Genomic DNA, 14,798 nt, shown 5'->3' on the forward strand with positions numbered 1-14,798 from the left:
GTGCGGTCTTGTTTCTGAGATCTCTTTTCTGTTCCTTGGTCGATGTGTCTGTTTTTGTACCAGTACCATGCTGTTTTGGTTACTGTAGCCTTGTAGCATAGTTTGAAGTTTGGGTATCATGATGCCTGAAGCTTTGTTCTTTTTGCTTAGGATTATCTTGGCTATATGTGTCTATACTTGTCTTTTTGGTTCCATATGAATTTTGAAGTAGTTTTTTTTCAAATTCTGTGAAAAATGTTAATGATAGTTTAAGACTCAAATGTAAAACCCAAAACTATAAAAACCCTAGGGGAAAATCTAGGCAATATTATTCAGGATATAGGCAAGGGTAAAGATTTCATGATTAAAATGTCATAAGAAATTGCAACAAAAGCAAAAATTGACAAATGAGATTTAATTAAACTAAAGAGCTTCTGCACAGCAAAAGAAACTATCATCCGAGTGAACAGACAACCTACAGAATGGGAGAAAATTTTTGCAATCTATGCATCTTACAAAGGTCTAATATCCAGACTCTACAAGGAACTTAAATTTACAAAACAAAAAAAAAGCCATTAAAAAGTGACCCAAGGACATGAACAGACACTTCTCGAAAGAAGATGTTTATGCGGCCAACAAACATTTTAAAAAGTTCAACATCGCTGATCATTAGAGAAATGCAAATCAAAACCACATTGAGATATAATCTCATGCCAGTCATAATGGTGATTATTAAAAAGTCAAGAAACAACAGATGCTGGAGAGGTTGTGGACAAATAGGAATGCTTTTACACTGTTGGTGGGAATGTAAATTGGTTCAATTATTGTAGAAGACACGGTGATAATTCCTCAAAGATCTAGAACCAGAAATACTATTTGAGCCAGCAATCCCTTTAGTGGGTATATACCCAAACAAACATAAATCATTCTGTTATAAAGATATATCCATGTGTGTGTTCATTGCAGGACTATTCACAATAGCAAAGACATGGAATCAACCCAAATGCCCATCAATGATAGACTGGATAAAGAAAATGTGGTATATATACATCATGTAATACTACACAGCCATGAAAAGGAATGAGATCATGTCCTTTGCAGGGACATGGATGGAGCTGGAAGCCATTATCCTCAGCAAACTAACGCAGGAACAGAAAACTAAACACCACATGTTTCTCACTAATAGTGGGAGCTGAACAATGAGAATACATGGACACAGGGAGGGGACCAACACAAACTTGAGCCTGTCAGGGAGCGGGGAGGGAGAGCATCAGGATAAATAGCTAATGCATGTGGGGCTTAATACCTAGGTGACGGGTTGATAGGTGCAGCAAATCATCATGGCACATTTTTACCTATGTAACAAACCTGCATGCCCTGCACATGTATCCTGGAATAGAAAATAAAATAAAATAAAATAAATCAATCCAACTATCTTATCCACTCCATTACAAATTACACCTGGATATGACCACCTAATTACTTTACATAGCCCCTAATCTTTTACTCATCCCATCCAGCTAGAAAGTTACTGATACAATAATCTGTAGACACTGGTTTTCGCATCTCAGTCTATTGTTCAAAAATGTCAGTGGCATCCCATAGAAATGAATATCCTTGTCTGCATCAACTCTGTTTTCAAGCTTATTCCCGTTTTGGTGTCATTTTTTCTTAGATATCCAGCTACACTGAAAGTTGAACTCATGCTCAAATATATGTGTGTCAGTTTACTCAATGAGTAAATTAACATATTATCTTTGATTTACAAGAGACTTGTTAAAGGTGCCTTAATCACGAAAGAAAAAATCTGAGAAAATTGAGGCTCAGCAAAGTTTAGTGCCATTAACTGAGGTTTTTCAACAGGTTATTGGAGCCAAAGCCATGTAAGAGTTAACTGTTTGAAAAAACAACCACCAAAAAAAAAAAAAAAAAAGCAAGGAGGAGCCTCTGGTTCCAAGTGAGTACAGTAATCTTAGAACCTGTTCCCAAGATTATAACCTGCTTTATGCAACCATCAGAGCCAAAGAAACTTAACCAAAGGTTTAAAACTTACATAAACAAAGATTCTTTTATTTGCAACTCTGCTTCTCTGATGAACAAGAAGCTGCAGCTTACACGTTTGAGGTGCCTTATTCATACTGGCTACTCAATATGTAATTTTTAAAAAATCTGTTGGTCTTACAGTATGGAAGCAAAAATGAATGGTGATGTTGGTGAATGCTAAGGTAAAAGTCCTTCATTTATTTGGGTTGTTGTGGGTTGCAATTTAGTCATTTGTACTTGGGAAAATATAAGGAGATTTAATGCTTAGTTATAAGTATAAGATTCTTTGGGTTTTCTAATTATCTTGTTTATACATTCCTGACAGCAATGACAATTGTATTTAATGCAGGATTTGTTTTGTGCGGTAGTAATAATATTGTTTGTTTATGCATGCACAGATACAGATTTACATTTTGAGTTTTCAAATATGTAGTTACAAGTGGCTTGGAGCGTTAGAAGTACATTTAAATGATTCCGGATAATGTTGTTTTCCTCCTGCCTTGTCATTGGCCTGGAAAGTCCCTTTTTGTTTATCCAGTTCTTCCACAACCATTGTTCAAATTCTGATCAAGCCCCGTGTTCTTCACATGTCTCTCTCTCTCTGGAAATCTCAGAACATTAGTTGTCTATAACATACATATCTACACACTTAACACTCACATATACACATTTTACTGGAGTTTTCTTTTAAAATTCAAAAATGAGAACATTATTTTTTCAACGCTAAGTAACAGAAGAGTATATAAAAAAGTCAATTTTGGGCGTATCTTTTTACATTTCTTTCTATGCTCATGTAAAACATACATGATTTATGTAATTATACACATATGCTCCCCCACAACTTTTACTCACAAATACAGGATCATCATTACCTACATATGTGGACTTGTTGCTGTAATCATTTAACTATGAACTATGGACATCCCTCTAGGTCAGCATGTATATCTAAATCGTGGTTAGTCCCTAAATCCTTAGATAAGAATACCTATTTCTGCAGAATGGATTTCCAAAAGTGGAATGCCAGAAACATTGTGTACTGCAATATGCAATCCCATCACTTCTCCACCCCATTCCATTGTATGTGATAAATCTTTCAAAAAAATTTTAATTAACTGTATGCAAAAATAAGGGTATTGTGCTACTTTTCAATCGCATTTCCTTAAATACCAGTGAGATTTAGCATCTTTTATAAAAAGGTTATAATAATTTTTGTCTATTTGCATTTTCCTCTCTTATAAACCCCAGTTCATACAATTTACCCATGTTTGCTTTTTCTTTTCAATTTGCAGAAGTTCTCTATTTTACATTAGAGTTATAAAGCTCACCTCTCATACACGTTTCAAACATGTTCTCTATTTTTTAAAAACTTATTTATGGTACTTTTTGCCTTTGTATAAATCTGTACTATTAAAGAAGTAGACTCCACAATTTTTTTCCATTATAGTTTCTTGGGTTTTTTTTTTTGTCTTTTTTAAAAAAGTTTTTCTTTAACCTAACATTACTCTTATTTTTCACATAATTTTTACATTTTATTTTAACATTAAAATCCCTAATCCATTGCTCTTTTTCATCTTTAAACATGGCATTATGCAGGAATATTACTATTTTCTTGCTGAATGAAGATCTAATTATAATTATAAAATCATTTATTAAAGAAGCTATACTTTCTCTGCTGAGCTATTATATATTTATTATGTATATGTATATTTCTGCTGAAGTGTTTATCATATAATACATTTTCATTTATATTTATATTGGATACAGTTATAAACTCAGTTTTGTACAGTAACTAGTACATTGTTTGTGGTCATGTTATTGTAATCAAATTAATATCACAGAAGGCTTTAGTATCCTATGTCAGGTATCGATCATCTTTTTCAATATTTTTAGGTAAATCTTACATATTTATTCTTCCATATAAAATTTTAAGTCAAACAAAAAAGTAGAAATAAACAAAATAAAAAATGATTAAAATTAAAAATCATTTAAAATTATAAAGGAAAATTCAAATAAAAATTAGTATCTCAATAAAATTATGATTAAAATTGCATTACATATTTATACTTATTTAGGAAAGATAAAGGTTTTAATAATATTATGGAGGTTTTTTGGTACAGTAGGCATGATAGTTTTTCTTAATTCATGCAAGATGACCTTCAATATAAAATTTTGTATTCTTCTTCATACAATTGCACATTTTTGTTAAAGTTTTCTGGGGTACTTTATAGTTCGATCGTTATTGTGAATGATATTTTATTTTTATTTTAATTTTTGTATTATACTGCCAGTATAAAGAAAAGCCTTTGGTTTTATATATTTTGTATCATGTTGCTGTATCAAATTGTTTATTAATTACAATATTGGAACTTTTTTGTGATTTACAAGTTTTAGTAATTGTCTATAATTAAATATATTTTGTTTTTAAATTTAGTATATTTATGTATTATTTTCATTTTCTCATTTTCTTGTATTAGCTAATGCAAGAAATACCAAAACAGTGATGAATAATAATGATATTAGCTGGGAACCTTTATTTGTTCCTAATTTTTTTTTTATTATACTTTAAGTTTTAGGGTACATGTGCACATTGTGCAGGTTAGTTACATATGTATACATGTGCCATGCTGGTGAGCTGCACCCACTAACTCGTCATCTAGCATTAGGTATATCTCCTAATGCTATCCCTCCCCCCTCCCCCCACCCCACAACAGTCCCCAGAGTGTGATATTCCCCTTACTGTGTCCATGTGATCTCATTGTTCAATTCCCACCTATGAGTGAGAATATGCGGTGTTTGGTTTTTTGTTCTTGTGATAGTTTACTGAGAATGATGATTTCCAATTTCATCCATGTCCCTACAAAGGACATGAACTCATAAGTTTTTATGGCTGCATAGTATTCCATGGTGTCTAGGTGCCACATTTTCTTAATCCAGTCTATCATTGTTGGACATTTGGGTTGGTTCCAAGTCTTTGCTATTGTGAATAGAGCAGCAATAAACATACGTGTGCATGTATCTTTATAGCAGCATGATTTATAGTCCTTTGGGTATATACCCAGTAATGGGATGGCTGGGTCAAATGGTATTTCCAGTTCTAGATCCCTGAGGAATCACCACACTGAGCTCCACAATGGTTGAACTAGTTTACAGTCCCACCAACAGTGTAAAAGTGTTCCTATTTCTCCACATCCTCTCCAGCACCTGTTGTTTCCTGACTTTTTAATGATTGCCATTCTAACTGGTGTGAGATGGTATCTCATTGTGGTTTTGATTTGCATTTCTCTGATGCCAGTGATGATGAGCATTTTTTCATGTGTCTTTTGGCTGCATAAGTGTCTTCTTTTGAGAAGTGTCTGTTCATGTCCTTTGCCCACTTTTTGATGTTTTTTTTTTTTTCTTGTAAATTTGTTTGAGTTCATTGTAGATTCTGGATATTAGCCCTTTGTCAGATGAGTAGGTTGCGAAAATTTTCTCCCATTTTGTAGGTTGCCTGTTCACTCTGATGGTAGTTTCTTTTGCTGTGCAGAAGCTCTTTAGTTTAATTAGATCCCATTTGTCAATTTTGTCTTTTGTTGCCATTGCTTTTGGTGTTTTAGACATGAATTCCTTGCCCATGCCTATGTCCTGAATGGTAATGCCTAGCTTTTCTTCTAGGGTTTTTATGGTGTTAGGTCTAACATTTAAGTCTTTAATCCATCTTGAATTGATTTTTGTATAAGGTGTAAGGAAGGGATCCAGTTTCAGCTTTCTACATATGGCTAGCCAGTTTTCCCAGCACCATTTATTAAATAGGGAATCCTTTCCCCATTGCTTGTTTTTCTCAGGTTTGTCAAAGATCAGATAGTTGTAGATATGCAGCGTTATTTCTGAGGGCTCTGTTCTGTTCCATTGATCTATATCTCTGTTTTGGTACCAGTACCATGCTGTTTTCGTTACTGTAGCCTTGTAGTATAGTTTGAAGTCAGGTAGTGTGATGCCTCCAGCTTTGTTCTTTTGGCTTAGGATTGACTTGGCGATGCGGGCTCTTTTTTGGTTCCATATGAACTTTAAAGTAGTTTTTTCCAATTCTGTGAAGAAAGTCATTGGTAGCTTGATGGGGATGGCATTGAATCTGTAAATTACCTTGGGCAGTATGGCCATTTTCACGATATTGATTCTTCCTACCCATGAGCATGGAATGTTCTTCCATCTGTTTGTATCCTCTTTTATTTCCTTGAGCAGTGGTTTGTAGTTCTCCTTGAAGAGGGCCTTCACATCCCTTGTAAGTTGGATTCCTAGGTATTTTATTCTCTTTGAAGCAATTGTGAATGGGAGTTCACTCATGATTTGGCTCTCTGTTTGTCTGTTGTTGGTGTATAAGAATGCTTGTGATTTTTGTACATTGATTTTGTATCCTGAGACTTTGCTGAAGTTGCTTATCAGCTTAAGGAGATTTTGGGCTGAGACAATGGGGTTTTCTAGATATACAATCATGTCATCTGCAAACAGGGACAATTTGACTTCCTCTTTTCCTAATTGAATACTCTTTATTTCCTTCTCCTGCCTAACTGCCCTGGCCAGAACTTCCAACACTATGTTGAATAGGAGTGGTGAGAGAGGGCATCCCTGTCTTGTGCCAGGTTTCAAAGGGAATGCTTCCAGTTTTTGCCCATTCAGTATGACATTGGCTGTGGGTTTGTCATAGATAGCTCTTATTATTTTGAAATACGTCCCATCAATACCTAATTTATTGAGAGTTTTTAGCATGAAGGGTTGTTGAATTTGGTCAAAGGCTTTTTCTGCATCTATTGAGATAATCATGTGGTTTTTGTCTTTGGCTCTGTTTATATGCTGGATTACATTTATTGATTTGTGTATATTAAACCAGCCTTGCATCCCAGGGATGAAGCCCACTTGATCATGGTGGATAAGCTTTTTGATGTGCTGCTGGATTCGTTTTGCCAGTATTTTATTGAGGATTTTTGCATCAATGTTCATCATGGATATTGGTCTAAAATTCCCTTTTTTTGTTGTGTCTCTGCCTGGCTTTGGTATCAGAATGATGCTGGCCTCATAAAATGATGGAGGGAGGATTCCCTCTTTTTCTATTGATTGGAATAGTTTCAGAAGGAATGGTACCAGTTCCTCCTTGTACCTCTGGTAGAATTTGGCTGTGAATCCATCTGGTCCTGGACTCTTTTTCGTTGGTAAGCTATGGATTATTGCCACAATTTCAGCTCCTGTTATTGGTCTATTCAGAGATTCAACTTCTTCCTGGTTTAGTCTTGGGAGAGTGTATGTGTCCAGGAATTTATCCATTTCTTCTTGATTTTCTAGTTTATTTGCGTAGAGGTGTTTGTAGTATTCTCTGATGGTAGTTTGTATTTCTGTGGGATCGGTGGTGACATCCCCTTTATCATTTTTTATTGCGTCTATTTGATTCTTCTCTCTTTTTTTCTTTATTAGTCTTGCTAGCAGTCTATCAATTTTGTTGATCCTTTCAAAAAACCAGCTCCTGGCTTAATTGATTTTTTGAAGGGTTTTTTGTGTCTCTATTTCCTTCAGTTCTGCTCTGATTTTAGTTATTTCTTGCCTTCTGCTAGCTTTTGAATGTGTTTGCTCTTGCTTTTCTAGTTCTTTTAATTGTGATGTTAGGGTGTCCATTTTGGATCTTTCCTGCTTTCTCTTGTGGGCATTTAGTGCTATAAATTTCCCTCTACACACTGCTTTGAATGTGTCCCAGAGATTCTGGTATGTTGTGTCTTTGTTCTCGTTGGTTTCAAAGAACATCTTTATTTCTGCCTTCATTTCGTTATGTATCCAGTAGTCATTCAGGAGCAGGTTGTTCAGTTTCCATGTAGTTGAGCGGTTTTGAGTGAGATTCTTAATCCTGAGTTCTAGTTTGATTGCACTGTGGTCTGGGAGATAGTTTGTTATAATTTCTCTTCTTTTCCATTTGCTGAGGAGAGCTTTACTTCCCAGTATGTGGTCAGTTTTGGAATAGGTGTGGTGTGGTGCTGAAAAATATGTATATTCTGTTGATTTGGGGTGGAGAGTTCTGTAGATGTCTATTAGGTCCGCTTGGTGCAGAGCTGAGTTCAATTCCTGGGTATCCTTGTTAACTTTCTGTCTCGTTGATCTGTCTAATGTTGACAGTGGGGTGTTAAAGTCTCCCATTATTAATGTGTGGGAGTCTAAGTCTCTTTGTAGGTCACTCAGGACTTGCTTTATGAATCTGGGTGCTCCTGTATTGGGTGCATATATATTTAGGATAGTTAGCTCTTCTTGTTGAATTGATCCCTTTACCATTATGTAATGGCCTTCTTTGTCTCTTTTGATGTTTATTGGTTTAAAGTCTGTTTTATCAGAGACTAGGATTGCAACCCCTGCCTTTTTTTGTTTTCCATTGGCTTGGTAGATCTTCCTCCATCCTCTTATTTTGAGCCTATGTGTGTCTCTGCACGTGAGATGGGTTTCCTGAATACAGCACACTGATGGGTCTTGACTCTTTATCCAATTTGCCAGTCTGTGTCTTTTAATTGGAGCATTTAGTCCATTTACATTTAAAGTTAATATTGTTATGTGTGAATCTGATCCTGTCATTATGATGTTAGCTGGTTATTTTGCTCGTTAGTTGATGCAGTTTCTTCCTAGTCTCGATGGTCTTTACATTTTGGCATGATTTTGCAGTGGCTGGTACCGGTTGTTCCTTTCCATGTTTAGTGCTTCCTTCAGGAGCTCTTGTAAGGCAGGCCTGGTGGTGACAAAATCTCTCAGCATTTGCTTGTCTGTAAAGGATTTTATTTCTCCTTCACTTATGAAGCTTAGTTTGGCTGGATATGAAATTCTGGGTTGAAAATTCTTTTCTTTAAGAATGTTGAATATTGGCCCCCACTCTCTTCTTGCTTGTAGGGTTTCTGCTGAGAGATCCGCTGTTAGTCTGATGGGCTTCCCTTTGCGGGTAACCCAACCTTTCTCTCTGGCTGCCCTTAACATTTTTTCCTTCATTTCAACTTTGGTGAATCTGACAATTATGTGTCTTGGAGTTGCTCTTCTCGAGGAGTATCTTTGTGGCGTTCTCTGTATTTCCTGAATCTGAACGTTGGCCTGCCTTGCTAGATTGGGGAAGTTCTCCTGGATAATATCCTGCAGAGTGTTTTCCAACTTGGTTCCATTCTCCCCATCACTTTCAGATACACCAATCAGATGTAGATTTGGTCTTTTCACATAGTCCCATATTTCTTGGAGGCTTTGCTCATTTCTTTTTATTCTTTTTTCTCTAAACTTCCCTTCTCGCTTCATTTCATTCATTTCATCTTCTATTGCTGATACCCTTTCTTCCAGTTGATCGCATTGGCTCCTGAGGCTTCTGCATTCTTCACGTAGCTCTCAAGCCTTGGTTTTCAGCTCCATCAGCTCCTTTAAGCACTTCTCTGTATTGGTTATTCTAGTTATACATTCTTCTAAATTTTTTTCAGAGTTTTCAACTTCTTTGCCTTTGGTTTGAATGTCCTCCCATAGCTCAGAGTAATTTGATCGTCTGAAGCCTTCTTCTCTCAGCTCGTCAAAGTCATTCTCCATCCAGCTTTGTTCCATTGCTGGTGAGGAACTGCGTTCCTTTGGAGGAGAGGCGCTCTGCTTTTTAGAGTTTCCAGTTTTTCTGTTCTGTTTTTTCCCCATCTTTGTGGTTTTATCTACTTTTGGTCTTTGATGATGGTGATGTACAGATGGGTTTTTGGTGTGGATGTCCTTTCTGTTTGTTAGTTTTCCTTCTAATAGAGAGGACCCTCAGCTGCAGGTCTGTTGGAGTACCCTGCCGTGTGAGGTGTCAGTGTGCCCCTGCTGGGGGGTGCCTCCCAGTTAGGCTGCTCAGGGGTCAGGGACCCACTTGAGGAGGCAGTCTGCCCGTTCTCAGATCTCCAGCTGTGTGCTGGGAGAACCACTGCTCTCTTCAAAGCTGTCAGACAGGGACACTTAAGTCTGCAGCGGTTACTGCTGTCTTTTTGTTTGTCTGTGCCCTGCCCCCAGAGGTGGAGCCTACAGAGGCAGGCAGGCCTCCTTGAGCTGTGGTGGGCTCCACCCAGTTGGAGCTTCCAGGCTGCTTTGTTTACCTAATGAAGCCTGGGCAATGGCGGGCGCCCCTCCCCCAGCCTCGCTGCCGCCTTGCAGTTTGATCTCAGACTGCTGTGCTAGCAATCAGCGAGACTCCGTGGGCGTAGGACCCTCAGAGCCAGGTGCCGGATATAATCTCGTCGTGCGCCGTTTTTTAAGCCCGTCGGAAAAGCGCAGTATTCGGGTGGGAGTGACCCGATTTTCCAGGTGCCGTCCATCACCCCTTTCTTTGACTCAGAAAGGGAACTCCCTGACCCCTTGCGCTTCCCAAGTGAGGCAATGCCTCGCCCTGCTTCTGCTCGCGCATGGTGCGCGCACCCACTGACCTGCGCCCACTGTCTGGCACTCCCTAGTGAGATGAACGCGGCACCTCAGATGGAAATGCAGAAATCACCTGTCTTCTGCGTCGCTCACGGTGGGAGCTGTAGACCGGAGCTGCTTCTATTCGGCCATCTTGGCTCCTCTCCCCTTGTTCCTGATTTTAATCGGACTAGCTTGGTTATTTCACAGCACACTTACGGTGCTTTGTGAAGTGCCTGCTATGTTACTATCATCATCTTCCTGACAAGATGGTAAGCAATTGTTAGTGAAATACTAGTGGAAGGATCTGTTATTTTATGTGAATTAATCTTTTTAGCAATTGATATTATTGTCTTGAGTGGACCACCCACTCCCAGGTGTTGAGAAATATCTAAATATCTGAAGAAAAAAACTGTTATACAAGCCTCTTGATGGGATAATTTACTATTCCCCAGGACCAGCATTCTAAGCACTTTTTCTTCTCTGTGCACAGTAGATTTTGTGGAGGTGGCCGTATCACCTTGTTCAGGAATAGCTTGCTCTAACTGCAGTATGTCTCGCTGCACTTTTCTTTTTCTTTTTTTTTTTTTTTTTTGTTGTGTGTGTGTGTGTGTGTGTGCGTGTGTTATTTTTGAGACAGTGTCTCTCTCTGTCACCCAGGCTGGAGTGTGGTGGTACGATCACAGCTCACTTGCAGCCTCTACCTCCTGAGCTAAAGAGATCCTCCCATCTCAGCCTCCCCAGTATCTGGGACTACAGGCATGCACTACCGCTTCTGGCTAGTGTGTGTGTGTGTGTGTGTGTGTGTGTGTGTGTGTGTGTGTGTGTAAAGATGCGGTTTCATCATGTTGCCAAGGCTGGTCTCAAACTCCTGGACTTAAATAATCTGCCCACCTTGGCCTACCAAAATGCTGGGATCACAGCCCACTGCACTGACCCAACATTTCATATTGTTGCTGAGCCACTAAGGCAAGCTGACCAGAGTGGGAAGAAAGACATACATAGACAGTGTCTTTTGAAGCACTGTCTTGTGCATGGGCCCGTGTTTCTTTCTTGAAATCTATTAGCACCTGATCTGGAAAGGCAGTTTTCACTTACAGAAACCCTAGTTTTATCTTGTCTCTATGAAGGTCACTGTGCAATATTGAACCATGGCTGTGCTCTGCTTATTGCTAGATTGATACAAGGTTTATTATCAGTTCTGTTATTGTTTTATAGAGGTAAGCACTAGGAAATATGTTTACATGAAGATGTTGTTGAAGGAAGACATTTTACTACAGTAATGTTACTTGGTTATTTGAACCCTCTATAGTTACATGTCAAAATTCAAATTGTGTTGCAATATCAAAAATTACTGTCAATTGATAAGTTGGTTTCCTTTCGAGTTTGTTGAAAACAATCAAAATTTTTACAGAAGAATATGTTATTAGAATCTTTCATTTTGCCAATTTCTGAGATATATACCTTACAATTTTATCTAGATTGAAAAAAGGATTACTAACCGTATCTGTTTATCTCTTACAGTCACCTGGTTTTTGAAGCTACAAGTAGATTATATCAGCCTAAAAAAAATTAAATTGGGCATTGTCTATTGCAGAATTTTCTTTGATAAGCTGAGCAAAGATTTATTTATCTTTGCCAAATTAAAAATTTTTAATCTGGCTGGTCTCTAAGCAGCTTCAAAAATCTTGACAGAGCAACAGAAATAAATATTTTTGAGAATTTTATATCTATATTGATTAGAATTTCTTTCACAATTGAAAATGGTTATGTTTCTTATTATGCATCTAATAGAATCAGAGTATATCATTCTCTGAACAGGAGTAATTAATCTTAAATAAAGGAAACTGGTTTTCTAAGGTTTAGTGCATTGTTACCTAGATTGCTTTTGGGGAAGCAATGAAAATCACCGTGCAGTGTGAACCATGGCTGTGTTCTACTTATTGCTAGATTGATAGAAGGTTTATTATCGGTTCTGTTCTTATTATGTGATCTTGATCTTTATCTGCATATACATATATATAAATATTCTGATTTTAAATGTACAATGAAATCTTCTGTTAGAAAATTAACTACAAAACATAAGGTATTTGGCCAGTGCTAAACAAGAGACTTAGAGAAATATGGTGTCATGTGATTCTGCCCCAGGAGGCATGAATTATTTGATAATAGGAGAGGAGGATGAAATGTGCCACAGTAAGATTTAGAATAGGTGAGAGATAAGTCCTTCCTTTTGTAACATTTGGAAAGGAAATTATGCAGGGGTCAAGGGTTGGGAAAGAAGGACTAGCATGATGACTAAACTTAAGATACATTTTCAGAGAGGTTGGCTTTTCAAAAGGGTCTACATGGAAAATGAAGAATTGAAAGTGACTTCTCTTAAAACTATTCATGTTCATGTATCCCTTGGAAAATTTTATGCATTCTAAATATTCATATACCTTGGTTTGGAGAACCTGTTTTAGACCACCTAGGGAACTTGTAAAAGAAATGTACAAGAATAGGTTTTATGAAAACTCTCATTGCCAGCATGTGTAACAGTTTGTAGAGGTAGAGAGGTGCACTAGAGATCAAAGGGTAGAGATAAAAATAAAAGTCGTTTCTGTAGAGAGAGTTGTGCTGTGTGTCCCACTTTCACTTCTGTTAGGGAGAGGTAAGCTATTCTTTCTTCTGATTTAAAGCCTAGTGAGCATGACTTTAAGTTTGCTCAGAGTGCTTTATATTTGTCCTCTGCAGTTTGGGAGACACAAGGGACTGGTGTCCAATTCGTACTTAGGAAATTTAAGAAGCCTAAAAGGCAAAAAGGCTGTGGCTGGATCCACCTGCCAGGAGGTGAATTGAAGAGAGGGCTACATTTGAAAAGGAGCTTCACCCCAGCCAGCGATGGGTTACCCAGAGCTACTTTGGGGCTCTTACATCTAGAATGATTGGATCATATGGAGTGGTGATGAGAGTTTAGTAGAAAGAGGCTAAAACTGTATGTTGAATATCTAAAGTTGCAGGGAGAAATTGTATGTGACTAGTCAGAGGAGATGCATTGACCCCACCAAAGATACTGCAGATGTCAGACCATGAATGAGGGGTGAAATCTCCAAAGAATCCAAGAAAGTGGCCTTAAGAGAAAGAGTCAGTTTTAAATACTGCCCTGGGCAAAGGAATCAAGGAAGACATTTCTTCCTTCATTAACTCTTCCCCTTTAAATTTCAACTCTAGAGGAGATAGAGCAGCTTTGTTCAATTGTGGGAGAAAAAGGAAGGCAGAAGGAGAGAAACTAGGATAAAAAACAGAGAAATAACCTAGACCCTCTTTCTCAAATGTAGGCTTTGGACCTGATGTAGTGGGAGGGAAGGAGATTTGGTTTATGTAAAGTGCAAAGTGAACTAGACATATTAATCCAGAACTGTGCCTTTTGGGGGAACTAAAAGTGACCAGAGGGTGTTTTGCTTTTTTTTTTTTTCTTTTGAATGTCAGCGGAAAGTAGTGCAGCCTGTTCGAGATTACAGTGTCAGTGGAATTTAAAAAAAAGGACCTATAAATGAATTTGATAGGCAGTGGAGGAAGAACTAGCTTCTTTTCTGATGTCACCACATAAATCCCATTTGTTCAAGGTACCTGCACTTACTATCCTTTTCAAATGTAAATATTGCTTGGGAGTACAACAGTACATTATCGCAACTTTTGAGTATTTTTCAATAATACATTATGCTCAGAAACACACCAGGATTATAATTTTTCCTTCCTGCAACTCTCCTTTCACTTCAGCATGCTGTTACTAGTTTTTCAGCTTATATATATATTTTGCCATTTAACTAACAGACAACTTCATGAATCACACAATAGATTTTGTTTCAGAGGCATGTCATCAGCTCCACGAGATTGAAATTGATAAGGACAGTCAAAGCATTTGAATCAAATTTGGGCTCCTCTATAAATGGGTATTTTTAAAGAAGAATTCATCACTTATTATAATGCTGTAAATCTTGGTGTTAAAATCCATGCTAAATGGGACTTATTGGTAGGGCTGTCTAATATCTAAATTCAGTATGAACTATAATGTCAGAAAAATCTTTGATTTTGCTGTGATATGTTGTTACATTTACATGGAAAATTTCAGAAATTTACACATTTTAAATCTCTCAAAATAGTTATTTCTTGTAAGACAGAAAACAAGTAAGTGTTCAAAGACATGTCCCACCTTTGAAATGAGGACGGAAAATAGAATGTGGCTTAGGGGTTACTTCATACAGCTACTCAGAGGCAGAACAAAGACAAGACAGAGCTGAAGGCTGACAACTTTTCAGTGAATTTGTCTAGCAGCAGGAGCTACCAATTATTGAAATTTATAACATTTCAGGCTAAGAGGGACTTTACATAATTTATCTCTT

The 14,798-nt window shown here is 37.4% G+C and overlaps 1 protein-coding gene across 2 annotated transcripts in view; it reads left to right on the plus strand.

Annotated features, from left to right (window-relative positions):
• The first annotated feature begins 1,727 nt into the window (after positions 1-1,727).
• Positions 1,728-14,798, plus strand: part of SLCO1A2 (solute carrier organic anion transporter family member 1A2) — a 135,580-nt gene continuing 122,509 nt past the window's right edge. The window contains exon 1 of one of the 2 annotated variants that reach the window (XM_055095869.2): positions 1,728-2,204. The gene's annotated coding sequence lies outside the window, so the exon portion shown is untranslated. The remainder of the gene's footprint in view (positions 2,205-14,798) is intronic. The other variant, XM_055095870.2, reaches the window with a different exon arrangement.

Source organism: Pan paniscus, chromosome 10, assembly GCF_029289425.2.
Source record: "Pan paniscus chromosome 10, NHGRI_mPanPan1-v2.0_pri, whole genome shotgun sequence".
In the NCBI taxonomy this organism is placed as follows: Eukaryota; Metazoa; Chordata; class Mammalia; order Primates; family Hominidae; genus Pan; species Pan paniscus.